General features: G+C 35.0%; 1 long non-coding RNA gene across 1 annotated transcript; it reads left to right on the top strand.

Annotated features, from left to right (window-relative positions):
• Positions 1-587: 587 nt before the first annotated feature.
• Positions 588-21,619, top strand: LOC149795123 (uncharacterized). The gene is made up of 2 exons (XR_016422260.1): positions 588-1,010; positions 20,946-21,619. It is a non-coding gene; the product is annotated as an uncharacterized LOC149795123 (long non-coding RNA).
• Positions 21,620-25,593: the final 3,974 nt, after the last annotated feature.

Genomic DNA, 25,593 nt, shown 5'->3' with positions numbered 1-25,593 from the left:
GAAATTTCGTGATTATGGACTGGATTTATATGTGACAATACCACATGAAATACATCGGATTGAAGAAGCGAGGGAGAAGCTTGTTGACATCTGCAAATGTGTTTCTGTTTCTGTCATTGAATGTTTGAAATCATAATGTGGGAAAAATATGAAGTCTTTCAATTGCAATTATCAAAAAGACACAATGGAACGTAATGCTTATTTCATTTTGAGTTCAGTAAGGAGGATTTAATTGCACTTTTATTGGAAATTACAGTACAATTTCGAAATGTGTAATCAAGATTGAGAACTATGACATGACTCATGTAATTCGGTTTTGCAGAACTAAGAAAGTAAATTTTGAGGAAATTGAGAATGTAAACTGTAAGTATATTTTTTCGCCATCCTTATTATCAGCTAAAGAAGACAGTTTATACCTTGTCACTTGTATGTTATATGTAAGGACCCTTTCTGGCGTCTACTGTATACCTAGCCTAAACCATAAACATTGTATCAAAAAAAATTAACGAGAAATGTGCCGAAGCAGCTGGTATGTGGCAGTCCACGAAACGTCTGCCTTACTTCATTCAGAAACAAATTTAATCAGCCAAAACGTAAAACGCCTGCTACGCAAGTGTACATGAGTTGTTTATAAATCAATATTGCTGACGTCTGCGTCCATTGTTTGTTTACAATAGAAAGTAGTTCCTTTATGCACGTAAATGCAATATGAAGGTGTGCAATATCGTAAAATACTGAACGACTGTGATAATGTAGAGTTAACGGAGAAACAAAAGAGCATATAATAATAACAGTTCTGCTTCCGTAGTCATGACATTCAGATGTAAAACATTCGATTTATATCCCGTATGTCCTTAAAGCTGTGATATATTCTTCATCGAAGTCAAGGTCCAGCTCGACATCATCACAATGGATCCAGTTTTCCGTTTCTATCCAGCAAGCCGTCTTGCCTCAACTAAAAGAAAGTACGTCGTTTACCTTTGTTTGCACTTCATCTACTCAGTTTTAAGGTAGGCTACGAAATAGATTGCTCCTCTAACTCGTAAGTATACAATTTTATGTAATATAAATTCAAGTATCTTTTTTCGTTGAAAAACAGTTCGACGTTGCATGAATTTAAGTATGTACTGAAATTTGCGTTAATATGAAATATAATATACTGACATCGCAAGTTTTGAATTTGCTACATTACATTTATATAAGTGCCTCGATGTCTAGCCCGATTGCACTGACACGCCCTCCGTACAATGAAAACCGCAGAAGCATTCACATCCATCCAGCCAAGCATGACCGTCTGCAGTTCATTTTTAAACTTGCCCAGAATGTGTGTAGGTCCGACCTACCTGTGGGTGAGTCATTGATCCTTAATCTGAAACAGTTTTAGTGAGTCAGTTCATAGCCACCGTTAATAACACACTCGCCCCAAGTTCTTATAGATCGTTTAGTTTGCATGTTTAGGAAATCAGCATTCTGTATTTATACTTTGTGTTACGTGTCCCGATGAGGGTATAATTATAAGATGTCATTTTTTGAAAGTCTTTTTCATTACGTCGAATACAGCTCCGATGGCCAAGCAGTAAGAGCATCCGCCTCGGAAAATGGAGGTCGAGCGTTCGAACGCTGGCTGAGTCATACCAATGACTTGTATAAATGGTACTATCAGCTGCCTCACTTGGCGCTCATCATTATGAGGTTAGTGTTAGGACTGGTCGGCCTGGTGTCATGATAATGCGACAGGGTGGGATATATATATATATATATATATATATATATATATATATATATATATATATATATATATATATATACACATTAAGTCGATAATTCAATTTTGCGGCATGAATAACATAGTGTCACGTTGCAGTCTAAAGTAGGTACCATGTTTACCCGTGTATGCCACACACCTTTTTATTCAGATAGCAAAGATCCCAAGATCCCAATCAGAAATCTTCGCTGTTGGACTGGTGCTGGTGCTTTGTTCGAATTTACACCGATCGCAGTTAGAATGAGGGCATATTTGAAGAACATAAAAGTTATAATAACAGGAAAGACGGGTATTCATCAGTCCAATATTTTCAAAATATGAGGATTGTCTACAGAAAGTAACAAACCTAGTTAGGAAAGTGAGCTATTTTTCTCGACCCGTCTTTTATGTCTCAAAACACTATATTGTAACAACTATTTCCTGACGTTACATTATATGGACTTGATAGCTTTTATATATACGCTATATCATATTTATGTATAATGCCAAATATTTTTTTTAAAATTATAATTAACTAACAGAAAGGTATATTTATATTTATAACATATTTTACGTTTCGTTTTTTCGGTCACGAAATAATGAGTCCTTAATAACCGTGCGGAAGGCAACACAAATGGCCCGCTAGTTATTTAACTTGAACATGTTTCAGTTCTGTTTTATTTTTATTATTATCATTATTATTATTATTATTGCTGTTGTTGTTGTTGTTGTTATTATTATTATTATTATTATTATTATTATTATTATTCTAATGTGTCAATAGGTGAATCGAGATTCAAACGGTATAAATGGATATCAATTAAATTTATTTGGCAAATATAAATTGGCATTTTAGTAAATAAAATGTCCTGCAAAAGGTAATAGTAGAATATTCCTTCTTCTGTCAAAATGTTAAATTGTGATAAGAGTTTGCAGAAAGTAAACAAAGAACACACAAATCTGCAAAATCTGTCCATTTTCAATAGAGTGATGACATTTTGTTTTGGTTGGAACTTCACATATCCATAACTACAAACCGAGAACAGAAATCGGATTTTGTTTGTGCTGAACATCAATACGTACATCAGCATGTCTAATAACCGAAGACCGATGTATATACGTGTTTTTAACGAATTTTGTCTCATGTCTACTTGATGCGATATTTTAAGATGATAATACAATACATTAATAAGTAACGGGTTAACAATACATTTTCGTTGTAAAAACAATAGAAATATAACCTTTTATTAAAACGAGTTTAAAACTACAATATTAACATTTGTCTTATTTTTTACTGGATGGCTCTTAAACCTAGGTCACAATTGCCTATTTCTTTTAGGATACACACGTCTTACACAATTTGTATTTATTATTCTCCATCTTTAAGGTGTCAAAAATATATAGTCAAACCAAGGAAGGAGAACTCGGACGAAAACAGTTGCGTTGGATTGTACCTGGGGAATAATTTGCAACGTCATTCCTTTTAAGTATAACCTTTTCAGAGTTTTGTATGTAGCACATGTTAGAAATGTAAACCTTGGTGTAGTCTCCGTAATACTAATAAAAAAGACAATGCATTACAATACGATCATGCGAATATGAGCAAGTGTTTCACATCAAATGATTTTTGGCTTAGAGAATCAATTTGTAATTAAATCCCCAAAAATATATGTTATGATATTGATACTCTGGAGAGCACATATTAAAATATGAATCAGATTCATGATTAAAAATTAATTCTTTAATTAAATTAACATTTATATCACTAGATGAATCAAGGTATTGGTAGGAGAAATACGATTGCTTGTTTCATGCTGATCGTAAGGGCTAAATCTTGTCTTCAAAGACATCATACCAAATCAAAACACGGGCTCGAGGGATCGAGATTCAAACTCGAGCTGGAACATCAGAAAACAGTTTTACATGTTACCAATGAGATCGACAAATATTTGGTCATGCAATTAATCGGCGTTCTGAATAGCGTCGAAGCTTGTGTTAACTCTCATCGACATGAAGTTATCTCATGAGTGAGGAAGAATTTTTTGCATTATCTGGGAGAGTAAACGAAGAAATATGGCGTCCGCATCAATGTATATCATATATGTCGCTTCCGTCTTTGTTCAAATGGAGATGAATGTAAACAGTAAGTAACAGATAAGGTAGACAGGAGCACCTGGTGAACTTTGCACATTTCATTAAAAGTAGATCTAAGGAGTAAATGGTATTTGATTGCGAGAAAACATAGTATGAGATTCAGTCTAAATATAAAGTGATCCCGAATATATCTACACAAATACACACACGTTCACTGCTCACTTGTAGATGGTTATTTTTGAATTTTCTAACTGTCGTTAATCTATCAAAGAAATTCACTTTCACAGATAATATGTGCCTTAACATGTTATCCTAACAATCTTCAAACTCGTTCATTGATATCTGAATATCAATTCGTTGATGCATATTTGAACATCAACTCTTTTATGCGTGTTTGAGCATCAATGTTTTAAACATATTTGTTTAACTCGTTTATACGTATGTGGGCATCAACTCATTTATACGTATGTGGGCATCAACTCGTTTATAAGTATGTGGGCATCAACTCATTTATACGTATGTGGGCATCAACTCGTTTATACGTATGTGGGCATCAACTCATTTATACGTATGTGGGCATCAACTCGTTTATACGTATATGGGCATCAACTCGTTTATACGTATGTGGGCATCAACTCATTTATACGTATGTGGGCATCAACTCGTTTATACGTATGTGGGCATCAACTCGCTAATTTCATCCAGGCTTACTTCTCTGCATATCGCGTCATAAATACGGTTAAACGTAGTGAATGTAGATGTTCCTATTTCATCATGTATTAAATTGTTTGACTGAAGCAACGTCGTCAAAGTTCTTTTATAACAACTCTATTCAGTTTTGCTCTAAATTGGCTTAAAACCAATGTAACATCAATACCGACATGTATTTATGCTGCACCTAACCCATTTGATGCTATTCCCATAGAACCTTCAACTGCTGCAGAGCTAACCTCTGTCTGATTCAAAGCAATGTGGACTACATTTACTGTGTATTTCTTTCTAACATCTTTACGGTGTTCTGCATATATCATCTCCAAATCATTTTCATCCTCGTTAAAGGCGTGCAACCTACTCCTACAAACATTGTTTATCTTTCTTGTCTCAGAGGAACAATCCTTTTAACCGAGCATCAGTGTCAGTATAGGACATCATAGTGGAGCACGTAGTGTCTTGTAGCTCATTTATATATATGAAAGAGACAAGTTAGTCTCTATAGTTATCTCCGTTTTATTTTTTAACTCTGTAGATTTTGTTCCTGGTCTGATTCACTCTCCGTCTTTTTCCTGTTTTGGCAGACCTTTTACGATGTTCAATAGATTCATTCAAGACAGCATAACGTAGGCTACTCAATGAACAGAGTGCAATGTTGCACAATGAACTGTTTTGTTTCTCGTTTTGGTCGACATTTGTTTACAGAAAAATCTATACTAGTTAATAGCCATAAATGTTCACGCATTAACAGATTTAAGCGCTGAATGCTAAATGATATTTATTAAAAACTTTGTTTTTCTCGATATTGTTTTTCTGCTCGAAAAGCTACGCTATTCATTATACGGAAGATTAAAGCATTTCTGTTATTGCTTTATATACAGACAAATCCTTCTCATGTTCTTCTTTAGTGCTGAAGATTTCTGGGTCTCAAATGCTTACTTTGTAAAGCCTTGTCTCATCAGCTTTAGAAAGAGAAACAACTTCACCTTGTGAATAATGATCACAATATTCAAATTGCCACACAGCAACGCATTAATTAATATACTGTTCTGTGTGAACATAAATAATATCTTTTGCGCATTGCGATTACAGAGACGTGGAAAGTTGTGCTTTGTCGTCTTCGACTTTTTGGGTTCTTCTTGTTTTTTATTTCAGCCTTCGAACTTTTGGGCTCCTCTTGTTCTTGATTGCAGCCTTCGACCTTTAGGGCTATTCTTGTTCTTGACTTCAGCCTTCGACCATTTTGGCTCTTCTTACTCTTTGTTCGAGCGTTCAGGTTCGAATTTTTTAAATTCTGTTAAAGTTTGTAAAGTTGTCTAACAAGTTCAACTCTATGTGAATGTTCATATTTCGTGAAGTACATTTTTCTGAATCTTCGTAACCTTAGATTCATCATCCTTTTTGCCTTCTTCACTTTCCATTCGTTTGCGATGAAATTTAAAATGTTGATTCACCATGATGTCAGAATGTAGGAATGGTTATTTGTAATTTGGCTTATTATGCTACTTTGAGTAATGAAAATTATTTTGAAATACAATTGTTGAATTAAGAGATATGGATTTCAAAACCTATACAACATTTCGAGAATATTAAACATGACGTAAACAAACATGGTACTTATTGCAGACCATGTCGTAAGACATATCCTAATGACTTTGTAGTTGGAAATAAAAGATATATTCAGCAGTTGTATAACGAAAACAGAGAACATTGACATGAATATACTTGATCAAGATAATATGGTTGTGAAAATCACAGAATTTCACAAATGGTATGAAGAAGCATTTTTCATGTATTCAGTTTTGGTTTGGTGCTTTACAGTACAGCAACACAAGTATGTTATTTCGTGCCGACGCAATGTGAGTATAGTGCATTGCCAAAGGACACACCACGGTAGCTGACCTAGGCTGATCCCGATGTTTGGATTCCAATTCTCGCTCTTTTGGTCAGAGGTCCTGCACGCTAACCACTGAATTACTATGGCATCCCATAAAAGCGTTAAGAAACGAAATTAAATCAGCCACGACTTTGAACGTCTATAGACTGTTGTCGAAGATGGCAAAAAATCACACACATAAGGTTATTAATGATGCTATGGTCAAATCATAATATAGCATGTCTCTTTTTGACACTCCTGGACCTGAGCAACATACAAAAATGCTTTCTATTGTCAACTGATAAGTACTTGAAACCAGTGGCAACAAACAAAACATAATAATGATAAAATGCATTGTGAAGATGAAATAGCATATGAAAGAAATTAATATTTTAATATGGCAAACATTATCATTGAGGAGATTTTGGAAACCATTAATTGAGTTGTTGTAGTTATATGTGTCTCGTCTGGTTTTCATTAACGAGATTACTGCATGACTGGGCCTTCAACGTACGATCAGAATTGGATAAGCAGGTTCTCCTGTAATAATAGGTGTTGGAGCAAAATTAGCTTATTTGTTAGGAAGACTAATTGTATTTTCAGATATTTATTTTCTTGTAATTTTTTAATGAATGTTTTGAGATAATGAAACTAGCACGGAATTTAGATTGGGATACGCCCAGCTTGAATGAAAAATTCCAGTGAAGTATCTGATATCGGTTAAAGTAACTTTACCATTGTGTAGTTTAGTTTCCAAACTGTTCAAATATGTCGATTGGAATTAATTTGTTGATCATTGAAGACACTGTCTCTAGAACTAACAATGATTTAATATATTGTCATAAATCCAAATTCGTTTTTACCTACTATTAGGTGTGACTAGCTCCGGCGTTCACATTCTCGTTGATCCCATCGTGTCGTCAGGTGTACATAATCTAGATGCTTCCATTGTAGTCGTCAGGCGTACATACCCTGATTGATCCCATAGTGCCGTCAGGCGTTCATACCCTCTGTGACGTGACGGGCTTGTTATGCCACCACTGTGGTAGGTGTGTTATGTTTGGGGTGGGGTGCTCACGATACATAATATTTAAATTAATATAAAAGTCCCACCCAGGCTCGATTTTGGTTGGAAGTTAAATTAGTGAAAGATAGATGTAAAGCGCCGAGCCCCCAGTCAGCAATGCCGACGGATAAATGATAGAATTTACAAAATAGTGAAATTCAACGAATAACAATTTAATAATAATTCGATAGTCAAGATCTTCAAATTTCCCAAGTACTTTCCTTCCGCTCGACCCTGTGATAGCCTTTTGCATCATTTAATTAGCAGTGTGAGATAGCTTTCCACCTGTCCTTGTATTCTACTCATCTGTGTATTCTTCTCATTTGTATTCGTCACTCCTATTCCTCAAATTCCTTCTACTCTTCCTCCCGACTTTCTCCAAATTCATTCTCCTCCTCGACGTCTCTATACTCCTTCTACTTCTCCACTTTCTCCTCGACTTCTTTTCATCCGCCTCCTCGACTCTCTCCACCGACTAGACTTGTCGACTTCGACTGCTATGCTAGTTTCACTTCCGTCTCCCGTCGTAGAGACTCGGTTCTTAACTAAACAGGAAGTTCTGTCCCCAAAATAAATTCATGTGAAAACACAAGGACGGTACAGTATTTTCTGTAGCCGTCATATTTCACACTACACCAAGCCTATCATCTGATAACAACTATTCAATTTATTCGGTCACGCATTCATTCACATCGAAATACTCATACGTTCTTGTATGGTAAAACAACGTCGTAATAAAAGCACGGTATCAATTGCTTATCATATATACATCACTAAATTGCGTCACATCAGTACATTTTCCTAATCCCATTATACTAAACAATATCATAGCAATCAGACGCATTTCTTTACATTACAACTCACACAAAATAAACAAACATTCAAATATCCATGATCTAATATATCCATACATACATATTAAATAATCTTACACATTTCAACCATTTTCCGAGTTCACAATTCAAGCACGTGTAAAATCTAACATATATCATGAATAAATGCACTAGTTTGCTACAAAGTAACCTATTAGGGAATGACAAAACTAATTCTGACCACAAGCTAACAATCTACATAATTCTCTAAATAATACTCAAGTTCATATCTCAAATACGCATGTAAATTAAATACTACAAAGGTAATTATACATTCTAAATGATCATATTAATTAATTATGCATACTTCACATAATTACAGTTACAATACCGTAATAATCTGCAAAAATCGAGCAACTACCTCACTGATCTTTACGAAGCTTTGTACTTATTTAAAATCTCCTATCTAAGTTTTAGCGACAAATTACGAGTGGCTTCCTCTGAATAACCCTATATTCACCAACAATCTTCCTAGGCGAGACTAAATTTTTGCTTGTCAGTTAGAAGTTATCATTCGGATCGAAATTGTTATCACAATTAAAATTGGGTTTCTCCGAACCGATCCAATCAAACGTGGTGGACAATGTTCTTCTCGTTGACTGTCCACGAGCAGACGAATTTAGAACACGCCCCAGTCCCTCGCGGGTACCTCTGATTTTAGGACTAAACTGCAACACATAGGTGGGAAGTCGCGCGATCCAACACCTGTGCCGATTCAAGATGTCGGGTATTCGCTCTGGTCACGGTAACCGTGCGTAAGAGATTATCTCTAGCCTGCGGCAATGTTTAGACATCAAACCATATATTGTAATAATACCTTAGTTTATACACAACTTACGAACTGGGGCTTAGCAAAAGTGACACATTCGCTGATCCCGTTGTGTCGTCACGTGTACATATCCGAGTCGAACCTATTGTTTCGTCAATCGTACATACCCTCACTGAGCTCATTCTTTCGGCAGGCGTCGTTATACCCTCGTTTGTCTCATTGTGTCGTCAGGCGTGCATACCTTAGTTCATCCCATTGTGCCGTCAGGTGTACTTACCCTCACTGAGGTCATTGTGTCGTCAGGCGTACACAACCTCGTTGACCCATTATATCACAAAGCTTCCACACCATCGTAGAAAGCTCGGGGATCAAAATACATCAAAGCTAGAAATATATGCCGAGCAGTTGTGTTTCCAGCGTGCAAAACAAAAAACAGACAACATTTGTTTTGAGTAGTCTGTGTTCTTAAAACCAGCAGACACCACGTCTTGCAAACCACGATTACAAAGAATATCTTGGCAGCCTAACTTTACAGAAATTATGTTTCCATTACAGAAATCATTGTTGGAGCGAGAGAAGCATATATATTTTGCTGAAACGGAAGTCCTTATTAACACACGGCCAACGACGTGTTTGTTTAATGAAACTATGAATTTTCCCGTTGTTTTCTATTGGAATAATTTTATTCTCTCGAACAAATTCCATAAATATTTCGCCAGGGTATGGACCTCCTGGTTCCACCATGATTTTATCAAAGGGATATGCTGCTTGGGTGCTATAGGCTCAACGAGGGTACAGACACTTGGTCGCAGCGACAACTAACATGTGGAGCATAGATTTGGCTTCCTGGTCGTGTTTGCCTCAACGAAGGCTAGGGTATACTGGCAGCACAATAAGCTCTGTACTGGCTTGGACTCACAGGGAATTAGGGGCCTAACGACGGAGAGCATGCCAGAGGGCGCAGTAGGCCCGACGAGGGGCTCGGCAACGGAGTTAGATACCTGGTCGCAGCAAAATAAAGCAGCATGTGCTGGCCTAGTCTAAGTGAAATGACGGTTTCAGGCTGGACGCGAGACGAATGGAACGTGGCTAGCTGGGAGACTGGAATCCTCATTTCATATACTACCCTCATGCATCTTTTGTCGGTGTTCTTTGCATAAAGAAGTAAGCCCATCTTGTAGGTTCGTCCTTCTATGTCTTATCATTCATATTATCAGGTGATAATGTCCTCCAGTATTCAATATGACCTTCTCTATAATCATGTTCGTGCAAATAACAACAATGGGTGTATAGCATTATTTTTCGGTCCGTTATTGACCAAGTATATCGTTTTCCAATTAGATGTATACATTCAGGTTTTGTTGTGATTTTTATTCCTTCATCTCAACTAAAAGTGTTTTTGATCTGCATTACAGTTTGTTTCTTTTAGAGTGCATACTAATCGGGTACATGTATTTTACATTCACACAATAATGTTCGCATCTGTAAAGAATTATGATATTTTTAAGCTGATTTGATTCAGTCTGGTATATTATTGCCCTTCAAATATCAGTGGAAGATCGTACAACAAGATGATTATATCCTCACTGCTCAGTTCGTTATATTTTTCCACAATTTCTTATCACACTGTGTATTTGTTTTTTACAGAGCCGTCATCTTCAAAGTGGGGTTATCCAAAATGTTTCTTGGCAGGTCTGAGATGAATTGAGTTTCAGTATAGTAAATTTATTTTAAATGATATTTTGGTCATTCAGTTGAAGCGGCGCAAAATATAAAGGTCAATACTTTATTCTTGATAAATGTCTTTGATTTTATAATCAAGTTAAGACGCTATTCAAAAGAACATTCAGAACCCAAAAATTCTTCAAAATTCAATAATTGTGAACGTTTTTCAATCATTCAATAGTATTATTTATTTGAGATTTTCGACAAGGTTTTTAATCAATATAGTTGATCTAGAACATTTAACTAGTATACTACTCCACATGCGTTTGTTCATCACAAGGAATATCTATGTTGTTGTTGAATTAATGTCAAAATGTATGTGACCTTAAGACCGAACAAAAATTTATATATTTACTCAAATCAAATGCATTCCATATTGCTATCGTGGTTTTTGCTGCTCAGTTCGATAAATCCGTTATTTTTATTTATTTGTTGTACTTAATATTTACCAAGCATTACATGATAAATAGTTCATATTAAAATAAGTATTCGTTGTACTTAATATTTAACAAGCGTTACATGATAAATATTTCATATTAAAATAAGTACATTTTGTGTGATATTTTGAAATTAAATACTTTTTCCCCATCTAAAAACTGCAAATGCAGATGCTGTTTTGATTGCGACATGGTTGATTCATGTTAAACAAAATATTTAAACTCTGAAACTGTTGAATTCAAAACGATGTAGCTTTGGCCTTTTACTTATCATGAGTAACAATGTTAGACCAAACCAATTCAGAGTGTAGCTGTTCTAGTAATTTTCCTTTTTATATTGACACAAAAATATGAACTCTTGAATATTTAAGTTTTTTTACTTTTAAAGTTCTGGCATTTATGTAGTGGATTTAAAATAATAAGAATGTTTATTCGATATTCCGCATACGCCAATTACTTCAACTGATCATGTTGAAAAAATTTGACATTGTTCCTCTATCATAAAAAGAAGGTCACAGTAACTTAAAGGTTTGTGAACATCAATTTTCATAGCAGCACTAGACAGGTTAAACGTACAATACAATCTTAACATTCTCCTGCTGTCGTTTGTAGAAAGGTCATGGGCCAGGACGTTGAACTGAAAAGTTTCATTTTCTTCACGCCAACGAAGGCTTTGACATGGATGACCACGACAGCAGCACAAATGACAAAGATATGTAAAAAATATGCCAATCTTGCGGACAAGAGAGAGAGAGAGAAAAAAAATAGATGAGATCTTCCTTTCTGTATTACTTTATCTAGCTGTCAGCGGTTCTCTGACGAGCAAGATAGTGACTCTGTCCCTACATATGTACAAAAAGACGTGGAACGCGGCACAGGAGATGTGCAAGGCAAATGTTGGTAATCTTGTAACAGAAGATTCGGAGGAAAGGAAAAACATCCTCGCCTCATTCAAAAGTTGTAGGTATCACTCTTTAATGCTTATTGCGATGCAGAAATAAGATAAACTGTAAATTAAAATTGATAATAACCCTTACTAAATATTGTCATGTATAGTTTAACCATAAGAACTTTAAAGCAAGAACATAGACGAATATCGTTAGAAAATACCTTTCTGGATTTACCGGCCTCTAAATGTACAACTAATGTAACAGTTACTTGTGGAAAATGTGCTCAATGTGAGGTCGGATAGGTATGTTGGACTGGATCCGGTCAGTGAAACGTAACACAGAGAACAAATTTTGTGTTTGATTCTAGATCGAATGGATAGCCAGTGTAGGGTATAGAGCAGCGGAGAGGTGTTCTCTGATCGTGGTACTCTAAGTATGATCCGAGCAGCTGTGTTTTGAACTTTATGAAGTTTCTGGAGTAGATATTGAGATTAACCAGACAGAATTGAGTTACAATAGTCCATTCTTGAAAGTACTAATGAAAATACAAGTGCTTTAGTGGCATCAACTGAAAGATATTTGCAAATGGGTTCTGATGCGTCTCAGCTCAAGATATGCAGCCTTGCATATGTTCATGACATGTTTGTATATGTGGGTGTCATCAGAGTATAATTGGTGAGACACTGGATGATGATCTATGACACTTGAGAGCGGGTGAGTTTATAGAATGAAGAGAACAGGTCCAAGAACGGACTCCTGTGGAACACCACAACATAGCTCACCTGGGCTGGAATGTATTCCATTTGCAGATACAATTTGTGTCCTGTTGACCATGTAGGACTTGAACCACAGTAAGGCTGTATCATGAATGCCAAATACATGCTGGAGACGGACAAGTAATATATCATGGTCTATTGTGTCGAATGCTGCAGACAAATCAAGGAGGGTGAGGACTGTAATCTTTTCGCAATCCAAAGCAGAGAGAATGTCATTAACTACTTTTAGAAGAGTAGTTTCAGTACTGTGGCAAGGGCGATATGCAGATTGTACATTGCTAAAAAGACTGTTTGAATTCAGATGAGATACAAGCTGGGATAGAACAACCTTTTCTAAGATTTTTGAAAGGATTGGGAGATTAGAAACTGGGCGGCAGTTCTTTAAATCGTTATGGTCTAGTGTTGGTTTCTTCAGCAGGCTTTACAATGGCAGTTTTGAAAAATGATGGGAATTCCCCGGTTGAGAGAGAGTTATTGATAACATCAGTTAGTGAAGGCAATACTGGATCTAAGCACTCAAGCAGCAGTGATGTGGAATTGGATCAAGTTCACATGACTTTGGTGCACTCTTCATCACGATTGTACGTACGAAATCCATAGAGACAGGTTCAAATGCTGCTAATGGTTGCCGCTCAAATTCTGTATCCCAAATGTATGGTGACGACAAGTCAATTGAAATTGTGGTGTCATCTCTAATTGTCTGTACTTTGTCACGGAAAAAATTTGCAAACAAGTCCGGAAGGTCGACTGGAGAGAGGGTAGTTGGAAGTGGTGTAGACACTTTCTAAACAAACAAAATGTAAGTATTCTTCAAATAAATCAACGAATACTTCAGTCAATTTCATGTTAATTTCTTTAGTATTGTGCAATGAGTTTTAACACTGTAAGAGACCTTGTGTCTTAAGGAAGTAAATAATGAATCTATATACTGTAAATATTGCTCGTTAAGCATCAGGCGATTTGTCATATTTGTAACTACTTTAAATTTCCAGTAATATAGTTTGTACTTACTCTAATAAATCTTCTATATAATTTGAGGATTGACATTCGAGCCTTTTGATGTACTACTGCTTCAGGTGGTATGCAAATTAGATGCTTTTCTAGTGGTTTCCGCCGTGCTATTTGCTTTTACGACTGATTTCATTTAGTTGCATGCGGAACTCATCAGTATTCATAGTTCGTATTACTGCTGTCTTGATCAAGTTATTACCTTGAGCACTTCGTAATTGTTATATATGTCAGTCAGCGATGTACTGATAACGAATACGATCACCATCTAGGTGTGAATCGTTACGAAACGGGAGTGTGGATAAAAGCTTGCTTGATCGAGTATATCACATGCAAACATTGAGCTCGTTTTCTTTCAAACGATTCCCATTAGGTGCCTATTTTAGAGGACAAGCACAATGGTGCTTTTGTGAGAAATGGTATATGTTTGTACACGTCTTTTGCAGATCGATCATAGTTGTGCTGTTCCTAACCAGTTATGATCGATCATTCAGAGGGCCGAAAATTTGCTTTAATTAATTCTATGACCCGATTTAACTATTGTTCATCTTGTTTACAGTACATAGTATATACTTCGTACTCTGTACCAATTAATTTACCAGAAAAATATTTTTTTAATAGCAGAGTTTCGATTTTGGCCAAGGCAAAACATCAATATGTCAGTGGTAAGCTATGAACGTGGATACATGAGGGTAAAAAGGTAAATACGAAACAGAACTCGATCATAATATTTAAATATTCTTATAAAATGCCCCATTTTTCATAATTTTGTGTGTGTTTGTTTTGGATGTTGTTTGCGGGGATGTATTAATAAAATATTTGTAAAGTCTTAATTGAGGAAAGTACTCATAATTTTCTCGATATTTATCCTCAATTAAAACTTAACACATATTTTATTAATTTCATTTTCTCAGCATTTAACAGCTATTATGAATTAAAAGTTAATGCAGCCATTTCTGTCAATTGCTTTGAAAAACGTTTAGTTATTCTGGCTGGAAAATCTTAGGAAACGATAAACTCTTTTTTTAGAGTAAAATGACCAAACGGTTGATGAAACTAGAGATGCTTTGTTTAGCATTTCTACTTTCTGTAGCTCTGACAAAAATCTCTTTTTTTATCAAAAGTGTCATAGCTTTGATAGAAAAACACCGGGATCGGATTTGCACTTATGTCAATGTTATTTTACAAATCTATTACAATTTTCATTTCTTAAGCACTCTTTACCTCAGGATGAAAGAGCAGCCAAACAAAATTAAATATTAGTGCCAATGTTATTCTATAATCGAAGTAATGTGCATCGAGAGTTAGGTTAAATTTAGCTTTCTTCGGACAAATGAATGCAAGCTCATGCATACCTGATACTTGTGAAAATAAACTTCTTGTATCAACTGTTTACGACAGTAATGATCTTTTAGGTTAGAAAGGAAATTCGTCCAACATTTGGATCTATCAACTGTATTCAACGTTTCAGGCAGTTAATGCTTACACGTGTGACAAAGAACAATTTTTAAAAAATGAGGAAACCAAACCTTTATCGCGAGAAAGAATCAAATATTTATATCATCATTGTTTATACCATCATTTTCATATCACTTCTATCTGATAAACGTTTGGTTATTGCAGTCATCTTCAGTTTGAGCTTCTTTTTTAAATGCATGTGTCTTCCAAAAATATGTCACATCTGTAATTCCATTGCTTTGATTGTAATATACATTATACAATTAAGACAGTGCTTCAGCAGGCTAAAGTTGTTCACACAGCCAAATTTACTGGACAAGGTCTAGTACTTCGTTCTAAACGTTTCACTAGGCAATCATCGAATATTTTTCAGTGAATTATCGGTCACGTGATGAATGTTTTAGCTACGTGTATTCCATTTTGAAATACTTCAAATCTGGGAAGAGATTTTGTTATGAATGTTGCTTGTACCAGTATTAAAACTTTACAGAAGGACTTCATGAGATAATTTGGTGCTTCCTTTGTGATGACGTTGGGGTTCATTCATACGATTTTTATATTTTTTTTTAATAACTATTATTATTAACCACTAAGCAATGTATTCATGTTTTGATAATGTTAGCCATCTTACACAACTACCCTTATTGCTTTCTAGACAATGAAACGACGAAATGCGAATAAATGTATCTCACGACAAATAATAAACATATATCGGGTTCATAGCCTAAGAAAGAGCCATATTTAAGAATGTAATGCATTCACCCTTCACACACCCACATCATGCATCGTCTGAATGCTTTCCACGCCTACGTAAAGATTAAGGATGATATATGGAAAGCGCTGCTGTAGGAGATACGATACAAATTCCTAAAATAAATTCATAAAAACACAAAAACTTTGAAAACTCTGTACCTTTCAATTTCTAAATAGTGAAGACCAAGCATATAGTTCTTCAAGACTCAAGATGCAAGACTTTTAATTAGTAATCTACCCACGACCCATGGTACAACTATATATATATATATATATATATATATATATATATATATATATATATATATATATATATATAATGACGAAATCTATCACCTGAAGCGTACATACACATTTTGTGTCTATATTAAACAGTCGATGTATTTTCTTGTAAATGCAGCAGGTGGTATATAAACAATACGTTATAGTTTAATTTACTTCAGCATTTTGTAACATTCTGAGGGATATCGCGTATCCATATTTTAAAATTTACACCATATTTAACACAACTAGAATAATATGTAACCCACAACGCTAGTCTGCCACATACTCCAAGGACAACATTCATGTTTGCAACGACGTGAGATATATATATATATATATATATATATATATATATATATATATATATATATATATATATATATATATATATATATATTGCTTGTAGAAACTGCTTTAAACACTTTCAATTCGTTCTGAATAGGCATGCTCCCAAATTTTACAACCATACATTTCTATGAGTTTTACCATAATATCAAACATTTTCAAGGCATCTAGACAACTAAAAATACCCGAATTTCACGGGTAATAAGAAAAAGCGCAACTGTTATGATACTCTGGGCTAATAAGGTTTCTTTAGCTTTCGTCAAGGATAATTTGGATGGAAACACAAGACCCATATACTTATAAAATTAAACTGTCCAATTTTTGCCACATTTAAGAACCATTTTTCATTATTCCTTAAAGGTTATCAAATGCGAAACTCAATTTTTTTGTCTTATCTAAGTTAACTACTATTCCATTGTTATTACAAATACGTTTCATTATGTGTATATGTTATTGCAATGTTATTGCTGTATCGCAGTAATTGTCTACATCATCAGCAAATAAGAGTGCTTAAAGATCGAAAACATTTTCTGAAATATAAATAGTTTTTTCTAACTTTCCATCATCAGTAAAGGAATCAAATCGTTAACAAACACAAACAATAACAGTGGACTCAAAACACAATCATGTCTGTTCCCCAGCATACAGTCAACGTATTGGGTTAAGCCTTCACTCAACTTTACACATAAGCGCAAATGAGAGTACATTGAATTTACAATGGATGCAAATTTTCCATTAATAACTTTTGAGGCAATAAGTATCCACAATTTATCGCGTTCAATCTTTTCAAACACTTTAGGAAGATCTACGCACAAACAGTTAAACCTTCGTACCTTTTTGATATGTATTCCTGTATGAAAGACTGTACAGTGAATATGTTATCAGTAGCGGAATATCCAAGCCTAAACCCTGCCTGTGCTTTGCCAGTAATGCAGCCACGTTCAGTTCATTGGTATAAATACTTGTTTAAAACAAAAGTTAAGAAAATATACATCATGTAGTTTTAGGCGGTTTTCGGATTATATTTCGGAAACCTTTGTGGAGATGTTGTATTGCTAGATACCCTGGTCCAGTCTAACGATATTTATGCTATAGATATAATAGATACTCGTCGCACTGCATGTCACAGCTTTATTGTAGTCTCTGTTTTATTCTAGTAGACGTTGATTAATTTTAGAAAGATCATTCTATTCTCATTGAGTCAAATGGTTTTTCAAGACCACCTTTCAACGCCCACCTTATCCTCTCAAGTGTAAAGTTTTATTGCACAGGTAGATTTTACCAACACATGCGATAAATCAAATATTTGCCCTACCTTATACACTGACAGGTCCAAGTATACCTTGTACAATTTATTAATTCTTGCTACATCATTTCACCCGAACCAGTTCACTGTACCTTTATGTGAATTTGGTCTCGGATGTGTTCTAGTGCTTGCCATTGAATTCAAAATTGGGGAAGATCTACAAGAATTGAAAACAAAATGCTCAACCACATTTCCCACTGCAGCAAAAGAGATTAAAGGATACTAGTATATGTCAGCCATCATAAGAATTTTAGTCATCGGAAACACTCTGATATTATTCAGTAATCTAATTAAGATAACTGACAGGCTAATGGAGAATAAACATAGCATATCGTCCTTTAAAAACTCAGTATGTGACATGTCTTAAGACTGGTTAGTTACTTACTTTTATAGCCCCTGAATGTATATTTCTGATGCAGACCCAATGGCACAAATACCAATATGTCTTAATTTTAGTTAAAATACTTAACTTTCATATCACTAGAATGTATATCTGGGCTCAGACAAACCAGGAATATAACTTGAAAGACCAATATCTCTATGACAATTGAAATAATGTAGCAACCAACGCTCAAAACTTGCCTGTGTATTTATATCGACAGCAGGTAAATGATATTCCTCCACCAATGTCGTTCATCGTTAACATTGTTTTCCCTGTCAACAATGATGGCAAAATATGAAGGCACCTAAAGCAGATTTAGTCCATTTGTTTAGAGCTCAAGGTGAACATATATATATATATATATATATATATATATATATATATATATATATATATATATATATATATATATATATATATATATATATAAGACTTCAGTGTTGGTCAGTTATGTGATAAATTAAACGTGTCCCAGATTATCTTTGAATCCACGCCTATGTGTAACAAATAGGTCAAGAAGAAAAACAAATTCAAAGGCTCTGAGAATTATATAAATGACTATTTGATGCTAAGTACGTGAACTAACGCTGTTGAAAAGGGGATATAACGACACTGAAAGTGAAAATGTGACGTCACATGTCTAAAAAGGAGAAGAAATATCAAAATCATGGTAACTATATGAACACACTGTACCCGCGGTACTACATAGTATAAATAAATGAAACCTTGGTTGCTTCCTGTTATTCTGTGATCTAAAGAGAGAGAGAGAGAGAGAGAGAGAGAGAGAGAGACGTAAATATATCGAAGCGGGCACTGACTGCACTTGTGCGACCACGCGTGGCTTTGAGACCACTTTGAGTTAAGAGCATTGTTTCAGTTAAGTAACCGTAAGAATTTGATTTCATCATATAGCCACTGAATACTATTTCTTCATGTGCAAGCAAATTGCAACTTGCATAAACCTTTTCCATTTGCATCTGCAACAGTCTTTGTGCGTTACATGTAATAACATAAATCACTTTTGAATCCTGTTTCAGTAGGGGGATAAAAAAAAGCCTTGGTGTCTTCCACATATTACTTGAAGAATAAACAAAGATGGCAAACATTGACAATTGTGCAATGTGTTTGTCGCTGCAGACACCATCCTGTACGATGAACAAGGAGAGGATATGGTTTTGTAAGAGGCCTTTGGAGAACATATTTGTCCAGTTCAAGGAACAAAGGATTTCGAAGCTCTCATATAAGATTCTAAAGTATTTTAATGGGAAGGAGTTGCTGCAGAATGAGTTTCGAATCTGTATAGAATTTTAAATATCCCTAGGTAAATATTGTTTCCTGATCAGGAAACAGGCATCGACTTGCATGGCGGTTTTGACAATCAATATAGACAACCAATCTAAACAAAAATAATATTAATGTTTTTGTTAACAGAAGCGTCAAAAATTATTTCAAATTACGGATGCTTGAAAACTTTGGTACCAGACTGCCACACATATATATTTAAATACTTCTCTAAGTAAAGTAAAAACTCTTATTGTTTGTCCTAATTAACTCATACAGACCCCAGCCATCAGGAAAATGACAAAAGGTCATTGCCTATCATTTTATAGTCTTTGGTTTCATTCAGTGCTGGACAGAAAGAGACTAATTGCTCACCATTTTCAAGTCGGTAGATATAACTGAATGGTTTACAATTACAAAAGTATGTTCAGCATTTCATATTACAGTTGACTGCATATTCCATTATGAAACCAGTCTAGAATTTCATATTGCAGTTTATTGTATATTTCATTCTGAAACCAGTATAGTATTTCATATTACAGTTGATGGTATACTCCATTCTGAAACCAGTCTAGCATTTCATTAGGCCGTTCGTAGTGTTCGTGCATCAACAGTGTCAATTAGTCGTATACTCGTCTATATTCTGGTTTGCAACCACGTGTTTCAGTACGTTCTGGGCGTAAAGATTTGCTGCAGAGCTCATAAATGCCGAAGACAGCTGGCACTTGGAGTGCATTAACTTCAGTGACATGGAACAAAACATGAGAAAAACAAAATGGCTTAGTATGCAGTATTCGAAATTTCGGCAATTATAACAAATTATGTCAATTAGATTGTTTTCTGTAAAGATACAGAATGTATAGTACTTTGCTACAGCTGAGGTGAACCATTTTTAACATTCGTACTTTAGATCAAAGGCTTTCGTAGCTTCGAACAACGTTTCCGCCATGCTGGGATCCTACTGTCTAAAGATATTAGGGCCATGTACGTCGATCTCAGACTTTCACATAAAGCTCTGATAAACAATAAGGAAAAGTAATAATTAGATTTATTCAGCTTGCCAAAACTATTTTGTAACTTGTAGGGTACTGCTGAATGAAATTAACATATTTTGTCCTTCTCCAAAGGTTTATTAATTGAGAAAGATTCCAACCAAGCTTTAACCATGTTTACTTATTTCATTTACAGGTCCTTGTTCTTTTGACCTAGACCGTCAGTATGTCCCCGCTGCGTGATCAGAGAGTCTTATCAGGAAGCTGCCGGCTAGAAACTCCACCATGTGCCAGTCGTTATGTTTAACAAAGATGTTAGATGGTTAGTTTAACTGCTGGGTTGCTGATTTCTATGAGCTCTATATTCAACCTAAATGCCAGCTTTTCTTTGGAGACAACCCTTTTTTGGCATGAAGATGGTGACAGAATACAGTCCGATACTTTGTCTGACATGTGCACCAAGAAATGTTACCAAGATTTCAATTTTCCTTTCTCCACGTATTATGGTATTTATTTTTCTCAGCTGTACCTTTGGTTTCGCGGTCTTTTAAAAGGAATCGTTTTATATCCATATTACACGCATAGCTAGTATTCAGGTACACATCGAAATGGCACTTGTAATTAAGTCCCCTACGGAATGGCAAGAAAATATGTAGAGAAGGGATGCGTAAAGTTTTGAAACTATATCAATTTTTTTAGATTAAAATGACACAAAAATCAGCAAATATTGAAAATGAAATACTAAAGAACTTATATAAACGACTCTGCATTGTTGGCTAGCTTACATAGCTGCCTTTGTTTTCCGATAAATGTTTATACTTACAAATCTATCGTAATTCGATTGGAATAAAAGTTGTGAAGAGTTACTAATCCTGTTTTTGAGTGTTTTCTTGGTGGTCCCTTACGTTAGTCACTATGGTGTAACTCGACTTGAAAACAAAACGTTGCGTCTCTAATCTCTGCGATACCTCTAATAGTAATATACTTACTAATGCGATTGATTGCGATGCGTTACACGATAGTGCTTTTCCCCATATTTCATCAAAAACAAATATTTCACCGACTCTTTTGAAACCGGCCACCCTCCTTTATCACATCTGAATAATATGCAAATGTCGTCGTCACAAACCGAAACCCAGGAGTTTGAGGACAGAGTTGAACAGCAAAGATGGTTCCACTACAGATAATGTTCAGTTAGTTGTCACAAAGTCTGCGTCTGAAGTTGCAGAGGCGACGAAAAAATCACGCAAGCATCCATACATTGTGCCTTGTTGCAGCCATGCCTGCACTGTCCTCCCAAACAACGTCAGTTTGCAACAAAGAATGTCCACCGAATCGTAATGGCGCAAAAACTTCTGAAGAACTTCAGGATAAAACACAATAGAACTAGTCAATGAGCTGACAGTTCCAAATTTTTTTTTTATCAGTTACCATCAGAAAAAAAAATATGTGCAGGCAACGAGCGCAAATCTTCCAAATCGACCACAATTATCGGAGTTGTGATTTTGTGTTGTTCGCTTGGGTTGCTAATATGCTAATAATGAGCGGTCTCCTTGAACTTTGCTGATTCGTGTCGCAAAGGAGATATACCATGTGAATAAGTAATGCTTTTTGTAAGTAGCTGGATATATAGGCTCAAATATGTTGGCAATATTTGTTTTTCCTTTTCTTGCTTAAAAAATACATTTTCTACATACCTTTTAGCCATGCTAAAGTTCATCTGACAGATTGTAATAATGACTTTATACAACGTTGATAATTCAAATATGCGGAAATAGTTTTGATATTCAATAAAACATCATAAAGCTTTCCTTAATAGAAATGGTAGAAAGTACATTCTTTGTCAATGCTAGTAAACTTCATGCAAATTTTATCGAAGTATGTATGCTTTGCTAAAAAATAAACATTCTCACGAATAAACCCGTATTCCTATGACTTCAAACCTGTAAAAAGCACACCACGTTAATTCAGTATTTCTTAATTGACAAAAAGAAACTATCGTATACTAGATTTGACAAGGTAATAATTGATATATAACATCCGATTAAGTGTTTTTAATTCGTTCGAAATTTTAAAAGACTTATGATGTCTACTGCTGTTGAAGGAACGCCTGAACGGATGCTGTAACCATGACAGCCGTAACTAGGTACATGATTTTGAATGTGAAAAGGTCTATTTTGTGTGGCTCTCGTGTTTTCCTTTGTCGATGTTTTGAAATAGAAAAATCCCCAAACACTTAAATCATTTCATGCTGTGACTTAAATCGGTGTCACACAGTTTAAAGACTGTTGTAGTATTTAGTTATAATTTGTTATAACTCACATGTGAAAGAGCATCTGTATATATCTAAGATTTCTTTGAAAACAAAATGGCGTTATATCCTTTTTCTATACATTCTTTGAACCCGTTCGACATCATTCGTCTTTGGAGAGTTTTGTTGTAGAACAGTGCACTTCTTTACAAAGACGGATTTTACTTAAAAACGCAATGTTGTGCTCTAACCGCTTAGGTTTTCATCTCGGTTTCTTACCATTAAAAAATCTGTCTTCGCAGCTTTCATAACAAATGTTTGCCATTCTATATTTTTCTGCAAGGTGCTATCAATAAAACTGGAAATTGTCGACTAACATCAGTACAACATTTGTACATATCCTCAACTCCATTTGTTCTAAGTAATTGTGTTAAATCTATGAGGCCTCCGTCCTGTTGATCGTTAACTTCAGACACCCCTTTGGTCCTCCCGAAACGGCATGGAACTGGATTTCGTAATGGCGACATATCTTGATTTTAAAGGCGTCGTTTAAAAGATGACTTTGAAATCCTGAACTGCTTCTTTTCCTTTAAAACTTCGTATAATTTATTTGGTTCTACATCAGTAGACAGATTAGTTAGGTCATAACAACACCTTTCCAAACGTTCTTCTTCACATCTCCCTTCCTCATCTTCAGAGATGAATACCATATTTCCGGCTCATAAATGCATTATTTCAACTATTAATTAAAATTGAAGGGTTACCAATAATTACAAAAGTATAAAATTTAACTGGACACCACTACATTCAAACATTAAGACAATATGAAAATACATTGCTTTCATTCTTTTTCACATAAGCTGAGAAGCTGACATAGCGGCTAAAATAGTCTGTTATGTCAATTTGAATTTATATGTTTTAAAATATGCTTTCAGATACTCCTGTCTGCTGATCATTGTGTAGGGATGATCTCTTTGAACTGGTTGGTCAACTTAAAATCCATTAAAGTTTTCATTCGTATGATTTTGCACAACTTTGGTGTATAAAAGAAAACTACATGCCGTATGCTGATATTCAAATATTTCACACATATGCGTATCCATTTTCTTCAAAATTGTCCAGTAGTATTTGAAACCTTAGCGTCAAATAAAATTTCAAAATACGTCTGTCAGCCTCTTACACTTTCATACGATAACCTGTATATGGTGTCTGATGCCCCATTGACCTTTGAGTACCTTTGTCAGATGGCCATGACATAGATATGTAAGTGTTTGTTTGACCTGTTGGGGTCATTGAGTCTTTGACCTTTGAGACCCCATGTCATCGTAATGTAATTGTTGTTGCCCTGACGGGGTCATTGAGTCATTTACGTTTGAAAGTCGTGTGGTTTTGAGCAATTCATTGTCTGTAAACGGACATAACGAAGTCCACGACATAGCAAACTGAGCAGAAAACGTAACGGAAGAAAGATATAATCATGGACCTAGCACAAAGAAATGCACCTATTCTCTTACACCAAAACTAAGAAATTCCTTGAGGACGGGTTATGTTAAGAAATGTGCAAGGGTACAAAAGCTTTCTGTTTGACCCCCATATAAGGAGTCAGTTATACTTTTGCTTAATCTTAAATATTATATAGAATTAATAGTGTGCATTTATACATTTCCACCAAGATTTCAAAGCATTGAGTTACATTTATTACTCGATATGAATATTTATATTTTATGAAGAAGGAGGGAATGGCAAAAATCAAAACTGTTTCTTCTAGCACTGGAAATTAAGTTCCTTAATACATTTATGGCCCTCTATCGTCTTTATCTACGTCAGACCAATTGATTTTTTTAATCTCCGTTAGCTGTTCTCTTCTGTCTCTTTTCCATATTCAAATACATAAACACACGTACAAATCCACACACTCTCGATTAGAGAAACACAAACAAATTGACTGCCATACAGGAAGTCTTTTGTTTCTTTCATTCTTTCTATTGCTTTCTGAGATATGTAAAAAAGTAATATATTTATCACCCTCTTCCTCTGTCTATCTCTCTTCCTATTAATGATCACTAGACTGTCAGTTTGTCAGCTATCATTTGTCTGTCCATTCAGTTGTGACACCATATATATTCAACTGTCAGTCATCACTAGTCTGTCTGTCTGTCCATCAGTAATATTTTGACTGACTTCCAGTGATCACCTGGAAAATCTGATTACTTCCTTTCAAATGCTATCATAATAAAAAAAATCTACCTATGAATTTATTTATTCCAAGAGATTGAGCCTTATTACAATCATACAATTATATTACATCTCCATGGGAAATTACAATGTAGGTCAGTGTCTTAACACAATTATTGTACCTGTCCAAAAGTAATTACAATGTTGACCCGTTCCTTAATACAATTAAATTACCTGTCCATCAGTAATTTCGTTGGTTCGTGCCTTAATACAATTATATTACCTGTCGATCAGTAATTACGTTAGTCCGTGCCTTTGTACAGTTGTAATATCTGTCCAAAAGTAATTACAATGTTGACCCGTGCCTTACTACAATTAAATTACCTGTCCATCAGTAATTATGTTGGTCTTTGCCTTT

The sequence above is a fragment of the Sinohyriopsis cumingii genome, chromosome 7 (assembly GCF_028554795.1).
Source record: "Sinohyriopsis cumingii isolate HCF-2022 chromosome 7, ASM2855479v2, whole genome shotgun sequence".
NCBI lineage: Eukaryota > Metazoa > Mollusca > Bivalvia > Unionida > Unionidae > Sinohyriopsis > Sinohyriopsis cumingii.
Note: the sequence above shows the minus strand (reverse complement) of the source record. Positions and strands in the feature narration are given on the sequence as shown.